This window comes from Triticum urartu, chromosome 7A, assembly GCF_056163025.1.
Source record: "Triticum urartu cultivar PI428250 chromosome 7A, HENAU_Tu73, whole genome shotgun sequence".
Lineage (NCBI taxonomy): Eukaryota > Viridiplantae > Streptophyta > Magnoliopsida > Poales > Poaceae > Triticum > Triticum urartu.
In genome coordinates this window covers 8,791,599-8,804,683 of record NC_141879.1, presented here as the reverse complement: position 1 = coordinate 8,804,683, position 13,085 = coordinate 8,791,599, and positions in this window count along the sequence as shown.

The window sequence follows — 13,085 nt, the reverse complement described above, 5'->3', positions numbered from 1 at the left end:
CCATCAAACAGAGGATGTTATCGGGTTTTGTGTTGACTTCATTCCTGGCCTTAACAAGATAGGTCTCCCTAAATCGCGGTATGAGGGGAGATTGACTGGAAAAGGCACTCTGGGAAGAGACTCAATAATATGCAGGGACGGATATTCTTGGTCTCAAGCACACTACACAGTTCTACAGAACTCTACCTTGGTGACCCCGTATGTCGATGAATACAAAAACAGTCTGCGCTCCAAACACCCGGAGCAGTGCGACGACTGGATTACATGTGAACACATCAGGACTTTCAGCAGTTGGTTGGAAACACGTCTCAGAGGTGACAACACTGTTTGTGATGAGTTGTACTTATTGTCCAGGGGACCATCTTTGACTGTATTGACTTACAAAGGATACGAGATAAATGGGAATACATTTTACACGATCGCCCAAGATCAAAAGAGCACCAACCAAAACAGCGGTGTCCGCTTTGATGCAGCAACCGAGAGCGGAAAGGACACATATTATGGTTACATAGTGGACATATGGGAACTTGACTACGGACCTGATTTTAAGGTCCCTTTGTTTAAGTGCAAATGGGTCAATCTGTTAGGCGGCGGGGTACGGGTAGACCCACAGTACAGAATGACAACAGTGGATCTGAAAAATCTTGGGTACACTGACGAACCGTTCGTCCTAGCCAATGATGTGGCACAGGTTATCTATGTGAAGGACATGTCTACCAAACCGAGAAAAAGAAAAGATAAGGAAGCGAATACATCATACGATGAGCCAAAGCGCCACATAGTTCTTTCAGGAAAAAGGGACATCCTGGGAATGGACGGCAAGACATACATGTCTGAAGATTATGAAAAGTTTCATGAAATTCCACCCTTCAATGTCAAGGCTGACCCAAGCATCCTGATAAACAATGAAGATTATCCATGGTTACGGCGCAATAAGCAAATGACACAAGCGAAGAAAAAAATTCTAATTTTATAGTAAAGTTATTCATAAACTAGTGATTCACACAAATTTTTAAAAATTCAAATTTAAACTATTTAAAATTTAAAACTAATGGCACTAACAGAAAGTTTATAATTTTTGTGACCTAAAAGCAAAAAGAAATCACTAAAAAACTGTAAGTATTTAGTTTTAATTAGAAATAAAAAATAAATAGAAAAAAAATTCTAATTTTATAGTAAAGTTATTCATAAACTAGTGATTCACACAATTTTTAAAAATTCAAATTTAAACTATTTAAAATTTAAAACTAATGGCACTAACAGAAAGTTTATAATTTTTGTGACCTAAAGGCAAAAAGAAATCACTAAAAAACTGTAAGTATTTAGTTTTAAGTAGAAATAAAAAATAAATAGAAAAAAATTCTAATTTTATAGTAAAGTTATTCATAAACTAGTGATTCACAAAATTTTTTAAAAATTCAAATATAACTATTTAAAATTTAAAACTAATGGCACTAACAAAAAGTTTATAATTTTTGTGACCTAAAAGCAAAAAGAAATCACTAAAAAACTGTAAGTATTTAGTTTTAAGTAGAAATAAAAAATAAATAGAAAAAAATTCTAATTTTATAGTAAAGTTATTCATAAACTAGTGATTCACACAAATTTTTAAAAATTCAAATTTAAACTATTTAAAATTTAAAACTAATGGCACTAACAGAAAGTTTATAATTTTTGTGACCTAAAGGCAAAAAGAAATCACTAAAAAACTGTAAGTATTTAGTTTTAAGTAGAAATAAAAAATAAATAGAAAAAAATTCTAATTTTATAGTAAAGTTATTCATAAACTAGTGATTCACACAAATTTTTGAAAATTCAAATTTAAACTATTTAAAATTTAAAACTAATGGCACTAACATAAAGTTTATAATTTTTGTGACCTAAAAGCAAAAAAAATCACTAAAAAACCGTAAGTATTTAGTTTTAAGTAGAAATAAAAAAAATAAAAAACCAAAAAAATATAGAAATAAAAAAGAAAAAACCAAAAAAAATGCCACCTACTGGGCCTCCACGGCCTGAATACGACTAGAAACCCTACATGGACCAGGATTCAGGCCCGCAGAAGGCCCAATAGGCCCACAGGCAAAGCAGTGTCAAATTAGGCCCATAGGCCTGCTGTTCAGAGGAGTTCGAGAGGGAGGAGGCAGCAGAGCTTATAAACTGGTGTTGGGCGCTGTCAACTACCGATGTGGGACTAAACTTATGGGCGCGGGGCAGCACAAGGGTATTGGTCCCGGTTGGTGGCACCAACCGGGACTAAAGGTGGCATTGGTCCCGGTTGGTGGCACCAGCCGTGACCATTGCCCCCCTTTAGTCCCGGTTGGTGCCACCAACCGGGACCAATGGGCTTCGCTTCCCGCCCTTTGGGCTGCTGAAAATTGGCCTTTGGTCCCGGTTCGTGGCACCAACCGGGACTAAAGGGTGGCATTGGTCCCGGTTGGTGCCACGAACCGGGACCAATGCCCTTGCTATATAACCAGGACTTGTGAAAATTTCACATCTCCCTCGCCTCCCTAGCCAGTTGCCCCCGCCGCCAGGCTGCCCAAATCGCTCGCGCGCTCCTCGTCGCCGTCGCCGCCGCCGGCCGCCATCCCCGTCTCCCCGTGCCCCTGCCCTGCGCCCGAGCCCACGCCGGCCGCCGCCCCGTGCCCCTGCCCCGTCCCCGAGCACGCACGGCCGCGCCCCTGCGCCCCGGCCCGCCCCCACCATTGTCGTCGTCGCCGGCGCCCGCCCCCACTGCCGCCCCTGCCTCGACGCCGCCCCTCCTCCCCGTTCGGTCCGGCTCCGGCGACCCCCTTTCCTCCCTGTCCCCTCGATCCTCTTCATATAATTTTTTTTCATATGCATATGTTGATTATATGGATGGATGGATGATGTATATGTTCATTATATGGATGGATGGATGATGTATGCTTTTTTTCATATAATTTTTTTAGGCAGATTTTTAGATTTTTTAGGCAGATTTTTAGAATTTTTTTTGTATGTATGTTATGTTTATATGTATGTATGTATGTTCATATGTATGTATGTTTATATGCAAAGCATATGCAAAGAAAATGTATGAATGGTCATATGCAAAGAAAAATGTATGTATGGTCATATGCAAAGAAAATGTATGTATGTATGTTCATATGCAAAGAAAATGTATGTATGTATGTTCATATGCATATGCAAAGAAAATGTATGTTCATATATATGATGATATGTTCATATAAAAAGGAAAATAAGAAGAGGAAGAAAGGAGAAGAAGAGGAGAGGAAGAAGAGGAGAAATAAATAAGAAGAAGAAAAAAGAAGAAAAAGAAGAGGAGAAGAAGAAAGGAATAGAGGAGAAAAGAGAAAATAGAATATATATTCTATTTTCTCTTTTCTCCTCTATTCCTTTCTTCTTCTCCTCTTTTTTTTCTTCTTTTTTTTCTTCGACACGTGGGGGGGGGGGTCGAGAACGCCGGACATTCATGAGAGAGGCGAGGAAGAAGGGGAAGAAGAGGGAGAAGAAGAGGAGAGGAAGAAGAGGAAGTCTTCTCCTCTATTCTTTCTTCTCTTCTTTTTTCTTCTTCTTCTTCCTCTTTATTTTATCGGGAACGAGGGTCGTCGAGAGGTCGAGGAGCGGTAGAGGAGAAACCCTAAATAGAAAGTATCGTCGGTGTGAGATACATGTACCGTCGGTGTCGGACACTACACCCACATCCCACAAGTGGCGCGGGCTTCGACGCCCACGTCACTTGTGGGACGTGGATGTAGTGTCCGACACCGAAGGCCACATGTATCTCACACCCATGATACTTGCTAGCTATTTAGGGTTTCCTCTACCGAAAAGAAGAGGAGAAATAAATAAGAAGAAGAAAAAAGAAGAAAAAGAAGAGGAGAAGAAGAAAGGAATAGTGTTCTCCTCTATTCCTTTCTTCTTCTCCTCTTTTTTTTCTTCTTTTCTTCTTCTTCTTCTTCTTCTTCTTCTTCTTCTTCTTCTTCTTCTTCTTCTTCTTCTTATTAGCCGGAAGTAGAGAGACTAATGAAGAGCTTCGTTCCAGAACAACTTTGAAGAGCTTCGTACCATCATGCACATGTTACTTTCGCCTAATGATGAAGACATGGTTTTGTTGAATCCTTTGACACTAGGCAACCTCCCGACCCCTCGGCGATCCTCTCGAACATGATGTAGTGTCGTCGTTGTCGATATATACCCCCTCCCGATAGCTTACTATGATTAGGTAGCTAGTTCTACGTTTGGCACTAATATATCCATCTGTCATGTTTGAATAATAATTGCCATGTTGTAAATATTTGTAGAAACTATGGACACCGCCCTAGACAAAGCAACAAAAGAAGCGTTGTTGAGGGACATAATCGCAGAAGGAAGTGATGCCATCTCGTTGTTTCTCAATGGAACCGATGGTCTTGAAGGAGAGGGTGAACAAGATGGCTACGGTGACCTAATGCCGGTGCAAGAAGAAGAACATGAGGACGGCTCCGGTGACCCAATGCCGGTGCAAGAAGGAGACCGTGATGACGGCTCCGGTGACCGAACCGAGTCCGGCCAGGTATATATATTAGTTAAGCCTATGCTGACTAGCTGATTGATGCATTCATTGTTTTCGTATGTACACATATTAATTAAGTCTTTGCTCTTTTTTCTAGCCCTCCGAATCGAGCACAACTTCGGTAAAGAGACGAGGCCCGAAGAAAAAGTTGAGCTCGGATGAAAAGTTTGAGATCATAGCAATCGCGCCCGACGGCCAACCTATTGAACCCCTCCGGACAAAGAGCGCATTTGTTGCTCAGTGCGGGGTTCTGGTTAGGGACAAGATCCCGATAAGCATCCAGCAATGGTTTAAGCCAGCTACAGAAGACCCTGAGGTGTCTTATGTCAATGATATGCAGAAAAATGATCTTTGGACTGAGCTGAAGTCAAATTTCACCCTACCGCCTGAGGATAATCCAGAGAACCCAGTTAAAGAGAAATTAATCAAGTCTTTTGCTCTGAAGAGGATGGCAGAACTATTCAGGAGGTGGAAGAAAGAGCTGAATAAGTTTGTCGAAAAAAATGAGACACCAGAATTCAAGGGCAGATATGAGAAGATCAGAGATCACTGGCCCGCATTTGTGGCCCACAAGACATCAGAAAAGAGTAAGAAGATGTCGGCGACAAACAAGCAAAATGCTGCGAAGAAGAAGCTTCACCATCGCACGGGGTCAGGTGGCTACCTCGTAGCCCGGCCTAAGTGGTCCAAGAGTGAGAATGATCTGGTTCATAAAGGGATCGAACCAGAGACAAATAACTGGCCAGACCGTTGCCGGACTTGGTTCTTCGGGACTGGCGGAACCCTGGACCCTGAAACAGGGAAGTGCATTTGGACGAACGATCAAATGGACATACCAGTCAGTAAGCTTAAGCAGTATATCGAAGCAGCGCAGGAAGGGACGTTCTTTCCAGACAGAGAGAACGACGAGCTCATAATGGCCCTCGGGAATCCTGAGCACCCTGGACGGACACGAGGCACGCCAGGCTCCGTTCCGTGGAAGGTTGGGTTTCCGGACGCAGGCGGTTACAAATCCCATGAGAGGAGGAAAAAAGTGCAGCAGACCCAAATGCAGGCGCTGCAAGCAAGGGTGGACGCGATAGAGGAACGAGAAGCAAATCGCAGCAAACGTACTGCCGAAGCCTCCCCCGAAGCTACCCCGCCATCTCAGCGCAGAAGCAGCGTGGCTTCCACCGAGCTGCTTCAGCTAGAGCATGCCTTGACGGCTCCTGCCAGCTATCCCGTGGATGCTATCACGGAGTCTCAAAATTGCCACCTTATGACGCAATGGATGAATTTGAAGGTCAAGGCGGCTGTTGGCTCTGTTTGTCCTACTGAACCCGACGCAACTTTTCACTGCCGGCCGATTCCAGAAGGATATGCTAGGGTGATGGTGGATGAGATAATGGAGGGATTTGAGGACCTCCAGCTTGACCACCCTACCGGTGAAGGGGAGACTCGGTTGGGGTCTGCTTTGAAGACTCCATGCCTATGGCGGAAGGAGCTCATCAACCTTCCGAACTGGACTCCTCCGCCTCCTCCTCCTCCTCCGGCGAGTCAGGGCACTCCGCCTCCACCGCCTCCTCCTCCTCCGGCGAGTGACGATCAGGGCCCTCGGCCGGCTCCTTCTCCGGCGCGTGGCGGCACTCCGCCTCCTTCTCCGCCTGCGCCGACGCGCCCGAGCAGCCAGCCTCCTCCTTCTCCGCCTCGTCAGCAAGGGCGGAAGAGACCTGCCGCCGCTCCAGCTGCTCCAGCGCATCGTAGTCCTTCTCCTCCGCCGCTTAAGCAAGTAAAGAAGACAACCGCTACGTTTGCTCGGTCGGCGTCTAGCAGTACAACCAGAGGCGGGAGGACATACAGATTCGGTCCTTCTCTGAAGACTCCAGAGAAGTTACCATACGAGAGGACCCAGGAGGAGAACGCCGAGATCGCGCGAGAAGAAGTGAAGAAATTCTTTGAAGGGGTGAAAGCAAAGAAACATCCACCTCCGGAGGAGAAGGTAGATCGGGTGAAAGTGAAGCGCACTCTGGCTGCCCTGACAAAACCACTGAAGTCTGATTCGCCGAAAGGAAACTATGACCGCATTATTGGAAAGGAATTTGCCGAAGCGGAGCGGTCGGGAAGTACTGTCAGTGATCAAAGGCTGAAACAACGACGAGCTGGGAAACAAATTGCCCAGCTCGGCGAACAAGCGAAGCAATCGTGCCCCCCGCTCAAGGTTCCTAGCCACAACGTCGATAATGATCCGAGGATGGTGCCCGGTTATAGCAATCTTGCAGATTACCTGCCCGACGAAGTACATTATGAACCCATGGACGTGCAGATACAAAGATACGAGTACGGGAAGCCTCTCGTCAAAGATGAAAGATCTCTATCAACGATGATGCGAAGATTGCATGATTGGTACTTGAAAATCTGCAGAGACTCTGGGGGGAGGAGTACTTTGTATGCGAGAGTTAAACCGGAGCATGACCTCGTTGGAATTGATCTGTTGCCTGTTCCATTTGAGGAGTTCTATCAGTTCTTCAATCAATTGGCCCTCGATAAAGCAACTGTCACCTGCTACTGTCTGTAAGTAGTACTACTTCTGTCATTAAGTTTCTCTATATAGCTTAGCTCTTTCATTGCATGTATTTATAATCATCCTCACTATATTATGCAGATTGAAGATCATCGAATTGAAGAAAATACAAGTCGGTGATATTGGGTTCATTAACACATATCTCATAGATGCAACTCAGGTTAAATTTCATGCCGCAGAAACCGAGGCCAGCATGCTAGAATCGTTGATAATAAATCAAAACAAAGATATAATACTCTTTCCTTACAACTTCAAGTGAGTGTTACTGTCTTGTGCGTATTCGGTTTCCCTTATATATTAGTCAAGGTTATAGTAATGTAATTGATGAATTATGCATGCGTGTGCAGTTTCCACTATATTCTCCTACATATTAAGCTTGAGCAGGGACTAGTAACCGTCTTAGACTCAAGACGAAAAGATCCCAAGGACTATGCAGACATGACTCAAATACTCGAGAAGTAAATTAAATCGATCATTATCCACCATATCAGCAACTTTGTTCATTTCCTGATATATCAAGTAATTGTTTTCTTTGTCCGGCAGGGTTTGGACAAAATTCAACAGAAAAGCTCCGGGACTGCCGAAGGAGCTGCAATTTAGACACCCGAAAGTAAGTACTAGCTACAGTAGCATTTTAAGCGCATCTACTAGTCATTCAAGCGCTAGTTTCATCAATACCATTTGGCATTCTTGCTTATCAGTTTGATTAACCTCTATTTCTTGTAAAGTGGTTGTGGCAGGAACAAGGGAATGATTTCTGTGGATACTATGTTTGCGAGTCCATCCGCCACACGACCTGTGAGCGGTGCTACACTGACGAACAATATGCAGTACGTAAATAACAACATTCACAATTTTATTTTATTACCATCATTTGTGTTGAGTTTCATTCATTCATATATATATGTATTGACCCCCTTCTTTAAATTAGATGTTTCGGAAGCGGGATGAACTCCTAGCACCAGCTCGCATGCGAGGAATTCAAGAGGAATTGGCGGCATTCTTTCTTGACCACGTGATCCCTGAAGACGGAGAATTCTATGTTAACCCTGAGTCCGTATGATTATATTTGTAAGAGATAATTACTGTATATATGTAGCCGGTAGTGTCGGATAGATATACGACAACTTGTTGTTCGACCAATCTCTCGGAGAAGGAGAGGTGGTCGATATCACTTCTCTCTGTATATATGCATATATGTTCATGACGATCTTCTGTTTCCTTCGTTTGCTTACTAGCTAGCCAGCGTGTCTAGTCCTCTCTATATACGTATGTATAGTACGTAGCGTCGACCAAGCACAGACATAACAGAGGACACTTCTCTCTATTAATTATAACTAGCTAACACAATATATGAAACACCTAAATTAACCCCCCAAAACCCCCAACCCCACCCCCCCTTTCAAAAAAAACAAAAACCCCAGCCACAGAAGTGCTGACGCGTGGATGCCTATTGGTCCCGGTTGGTGCCACCAACCGGGACCAAAGGGTCTCCACGTGGGCAGTGCGCAGAGCCCAGTCAGGAGACCCTTTGGTCCCGGTTGGTGGCACCAACCGGGACCAAAGGGTCTCCTGACTGGGCTCTGCGCACTGCCCACGTGGAGGGCCTTTAGTCCCGGTTCTGGATTGAACCGGGACTAAAGGGGGGAGGTATTAGTACCGACACTTTAGTCCCGGTTCAGGAACCGGGACTAAAGGCCCTTATGAACCGGGACTATAGGCCCTTTTTCTACCAGTGTGAACAAAGAGTTACAATGAGATGTTTATGTGAACCGACCACCCGGATTCATCAAAGAGGGAGAAGAGTACAAGGTACTGAACCTTCACAAAGTCTTGTATGAGCTACGGCAAGGCTCTCGGGCACGGAACATCAAACTTGATCAGACGATGGTTTCTCTTGGATTTGAGAAAGCCCCACTAGAGTATGCAATGTACAAGCAAGGTGAAGGAAAGGATCGTCTACTAGTTGGCATCTACGACGACGACCTATTGATAGCTGAAGCAAATGAAGAGGTGATTGCAAAGTTCAAGCTACAAATGAAGGAGCTTTTCAAAATAGATGATCTCGACCTATTGAGTTACTACCTCGGGATGGAGGAATATCAAAAGCCAGAGGGAATCACACTATGCCAGAAGGCATACGCATGAAAGGCACTTGAAAGTTGTGGCATGAAATATTGCAATCCAGTTGATGCTCCAATGAAACCTCATGTTGAGATGATCAAGAAGGAGATGGTGAAACTACTCAGCTACAATGGTAGTGACAAGGAAGGAATTGTTGATGACCGTAAGAGTATCTCGGACATGGCATATTTTCTTAGTGGAAGCATAGTAAGCTGGTTATCATGAAAGCAAAAGTGGTGACATCGACTTCAAGTGAAACAGAGTGTCAAGGTGTGTGGCTAGGGAGGCTACACGGTGATCGAGATCCGAAACAAGTGGTGCTCAACGTTGACAGTTAGTCTACGACTTTTCTACGCGAGGATCCAGTGCAGCGTGAAAGGAGCAAGCACATTGATACGATGTATCACTATATAAAGGACTGCGTGAAAGAAGGGAAGACGTAGGTCAACTACAATCGCACCGATGATCATCTAGCACACATCCTAAGCAAGGCTTTGAATCAAAAGAAGTTCTTAGAGATGCGAGAAAGATCGGCGTCGGAGCTGTAACGTAACGACATCATGTTTAGAGGGGGAGGGGGTGATTGTTGGAAAAAACACGACAAGACGTATCCGTGTCCAGCACTATGTGCATGTACGTGTCTGTTAGTTTTCCTATCCTTCACCGAGTAGGATTAGATTCGTTGGCAAGTTAGCTAGCTAATATATATACTTATGTACCCCTGTACTCTTTGTACCGTGAGATCGCAAAGCAATAAAGTAAAACAGGAACCACACGTTCCTGTGGCAATACCTTTGCTTCGTGTGCATGCGTGAGTACTAGATTGATCCTTCGATCGACTAGCTAGCTACTACGTGCGTGGTTCGTCTCGCCATATTTCGCTTCGGCCAAGTGCATCGGCCAACAGCCGATTGATTGAGACTCGTCAGCGTTGTTTCGTTTGTCGTCGGTCGTCGCTGTCGCCGGAAAGTACTTGTCGTTGGGTCCGGGCCAACAAACTCATTGGGACTCATTGGGAATTCAAAAACCCTTATAGCTTAAGTTGGTACGCCCAAAGCACCAATTTAACCAAAGTTTTCTTGGCCGCCCTAGAAAAATATTTCCTAACCAAATCAGCCCTTCAATGTACCAGCTTTCATGCGCCCCTCAGTAATGGGAAGCCCCGAATAGTTATCATCAAAGCAATTTGCGACCACCTCAGGAATAACTATAACCGCTACTTGGTCTTAAATGCTGCATCTTTTACCAAACAAGATTTAACACTTGAGAGGTCTCAATTATTGGCATGTTCCCAACTCATACCATGCCAAAAAAATCTTAATAACCAACTCTTGATCAAGAGGGTCTTTGAAAAATAATAGAAGGTCATTTGCAAAGAAGTAAATGAGAAACCTAGGCGCTCGGCTACAAATTTTGAAGTCTTGAAGCAGCCCCTGGTTGTAGCATCATCCAAGAGAATCGACAGGGCATGAACAACCAACAAAGATAGGTAGGGTGAGTGATGGTCACCTTGGCTAATCCCTCGAGTTGGAGTGAAATAATCCAGTAGATGACGATTGAAGAGAATAGTGTATTTTATCGAGGTAACACAAGTCATGATCTATCTAGCCCAACATGAAGAAAAAAGAAGCTCCCGAAGCATGCCTCCCATAAAAATTCCAATCCACTCTAACATATGCTTTTGTGAAGTCAAATTTGTAGTCACAAAAATGAGCACGACCATACTTTAAAGTACTCATGGAAAGCATACGTTAAAAGGCGATTAGGGCAGTATCCGTGATCATACAACACTCTGTGAAGGAGAAGTCATACCATCAAGAATAAGCGGCAAACGGTTAACCATGCAGTTGGATATACTTCTGTAGATAACATTGCAGAGGCTGATGGGGCAATAGGGTGTTACTAACCTCATCATCAGTGAAAGGTTGACAAAGTTCTTCATTTATCTCCAAAGACACCCTAGGCTGTAAAATAAAGGATCGGTACGCATTAGCATCGTTAGCATACAACGAAGTAAAATAATCATGTAGCCCATCCAACATATTCGTGGATGCCCCACCTCCAAGTACACACTTTTATTCTTTTTAGTTCTGCGACAAGGTTTTAGATTAAAGAAACTCATACCACGGTCACCATCATATGGAGCACCTATGTTGTACCAGGCTCCACGCCCGCCCATGGAAACAATGCAAAGTGTTTCAATTATCCGCAGCTTAGAATTGGGCATATGCATATGTTAGATAGATCGTGCTAGTAGTGAGGACTTCAAATCCCCTGAGAACACCTCAATTACCCAAGCACCACCCGTGTATTCTACTCTCTTTTCTTTTACCATCTCCCCTTATTGTTCTTAGTTAATTAAATACCCTGTTTTATTGTTTCCATAGCAATTGGTAGAAAAAAAGTATTTCTAGACTACGGTGTAGGTGCGAACGTAGCTGCGTCCGTGAGCACACAGTTGTAGGGTTAGAAGTTGCTTGCACGTTGCTCCCTGTGGGTGACAAACTCTACTTATCATGAATTGTAATAAGCTTTTGCACTTGAAGGCCATCAATGGCTAGAACCTTCTTTTAGAGAAGAAATAGAAGAAGTTATACATCTTGTTTTTTAGAACGGAGAAAGTAATGAATAACGAGTGCATCTCCACCGAGAAAAAAAAAGAACAAGCCAATGGCAATTAAGCATGTATGTTTCTTGGCAATTAAGCGTGTATGTTTCTCATGTGCGTAAAGATGTAAGGTTCAGAAAATTGAAGAATCTATGTGAGCTTTCAGTTGTGATGGTTGAGGCAAAAAAGCATGAACAATATGATATTGTTTACAAGCTTCTTAAGTTATTTTTTTTGTAGGTGTACAAGCTTCTGAAGTTGGTTCTAATTCTTCCAGTAGCCACTGCTAGTGTTGAAAGGTTATTCTCCTCAATGAACTATGTGAAGAATCAATTAAGGAACAAAAAATGGGTGATGAATATTTGAACATTTGCATGGTTACATTTGTTGAGAGAGAATTCTTCAACAAAGTGAAAGACGAGGATATCATCAATCTCTTCCAGAAAGTGGATCGCACAGTTATATTGTAATTCCTTTTCTATTTTGTAATGTTCTTTAATTGTCAGAGATATTGCCACAATGTCATTTGGTTACTGTTATGGATATATGGTCATTGGCTCATGCTGGGGGTTGTTTCCTACACATTTGTTGTCCTATATAGTATAAATTGCTATTGAATTGCATAAGTTTTATTTACAATGAATACCGAGGAGCAAATTCCTGGCTCCGCCACTACATGCAGCATATCTTAGGGAAAAGACGCGTGGGGGACCATGTCATGGAACGAGCGGCCGTGTGGGTTAAGGGGGCACGTGTAGACATAGCAGTGGGCCGTCTGGACACGTGGTTGGCAGTGGAAGGGGCTGATGGGCATTATCAGCCGGCCGAAAAGAAAACAAAGAAAAACATTTGGATCGAAAAAGGCAGATGACAAAGGCATAAGAAAGCGTGAGCCGGCCCATGTGCAGGCGCGTTTTCTTAGATTCACTAGGGCGTTTGCCAAAAGGATTTTCCCTGTCGGCGACCTCCTCTCCTCTGTGCACGTACATACGTGTTCGTACATCACCATTGTATTGTGCCGACCTGCTGCATGACACGATGATGCACACGTCGCGAGAAGTCGAGGACAGATCACCTAGGCTACTCGGCGGGCACTTTTCTGGCTAAGGTAGAAGCAGCCTTTTGGGTTGCTGCTCCTGCTACGTACATCCTCGTATATAGACGCGCGCAGGACGCCAAGGGTGCTACAGTACCACCTCGTGATCTACTCCCATTCCATCCCCGCGATCAGCATTCCGGCCGGCGACGGTGAC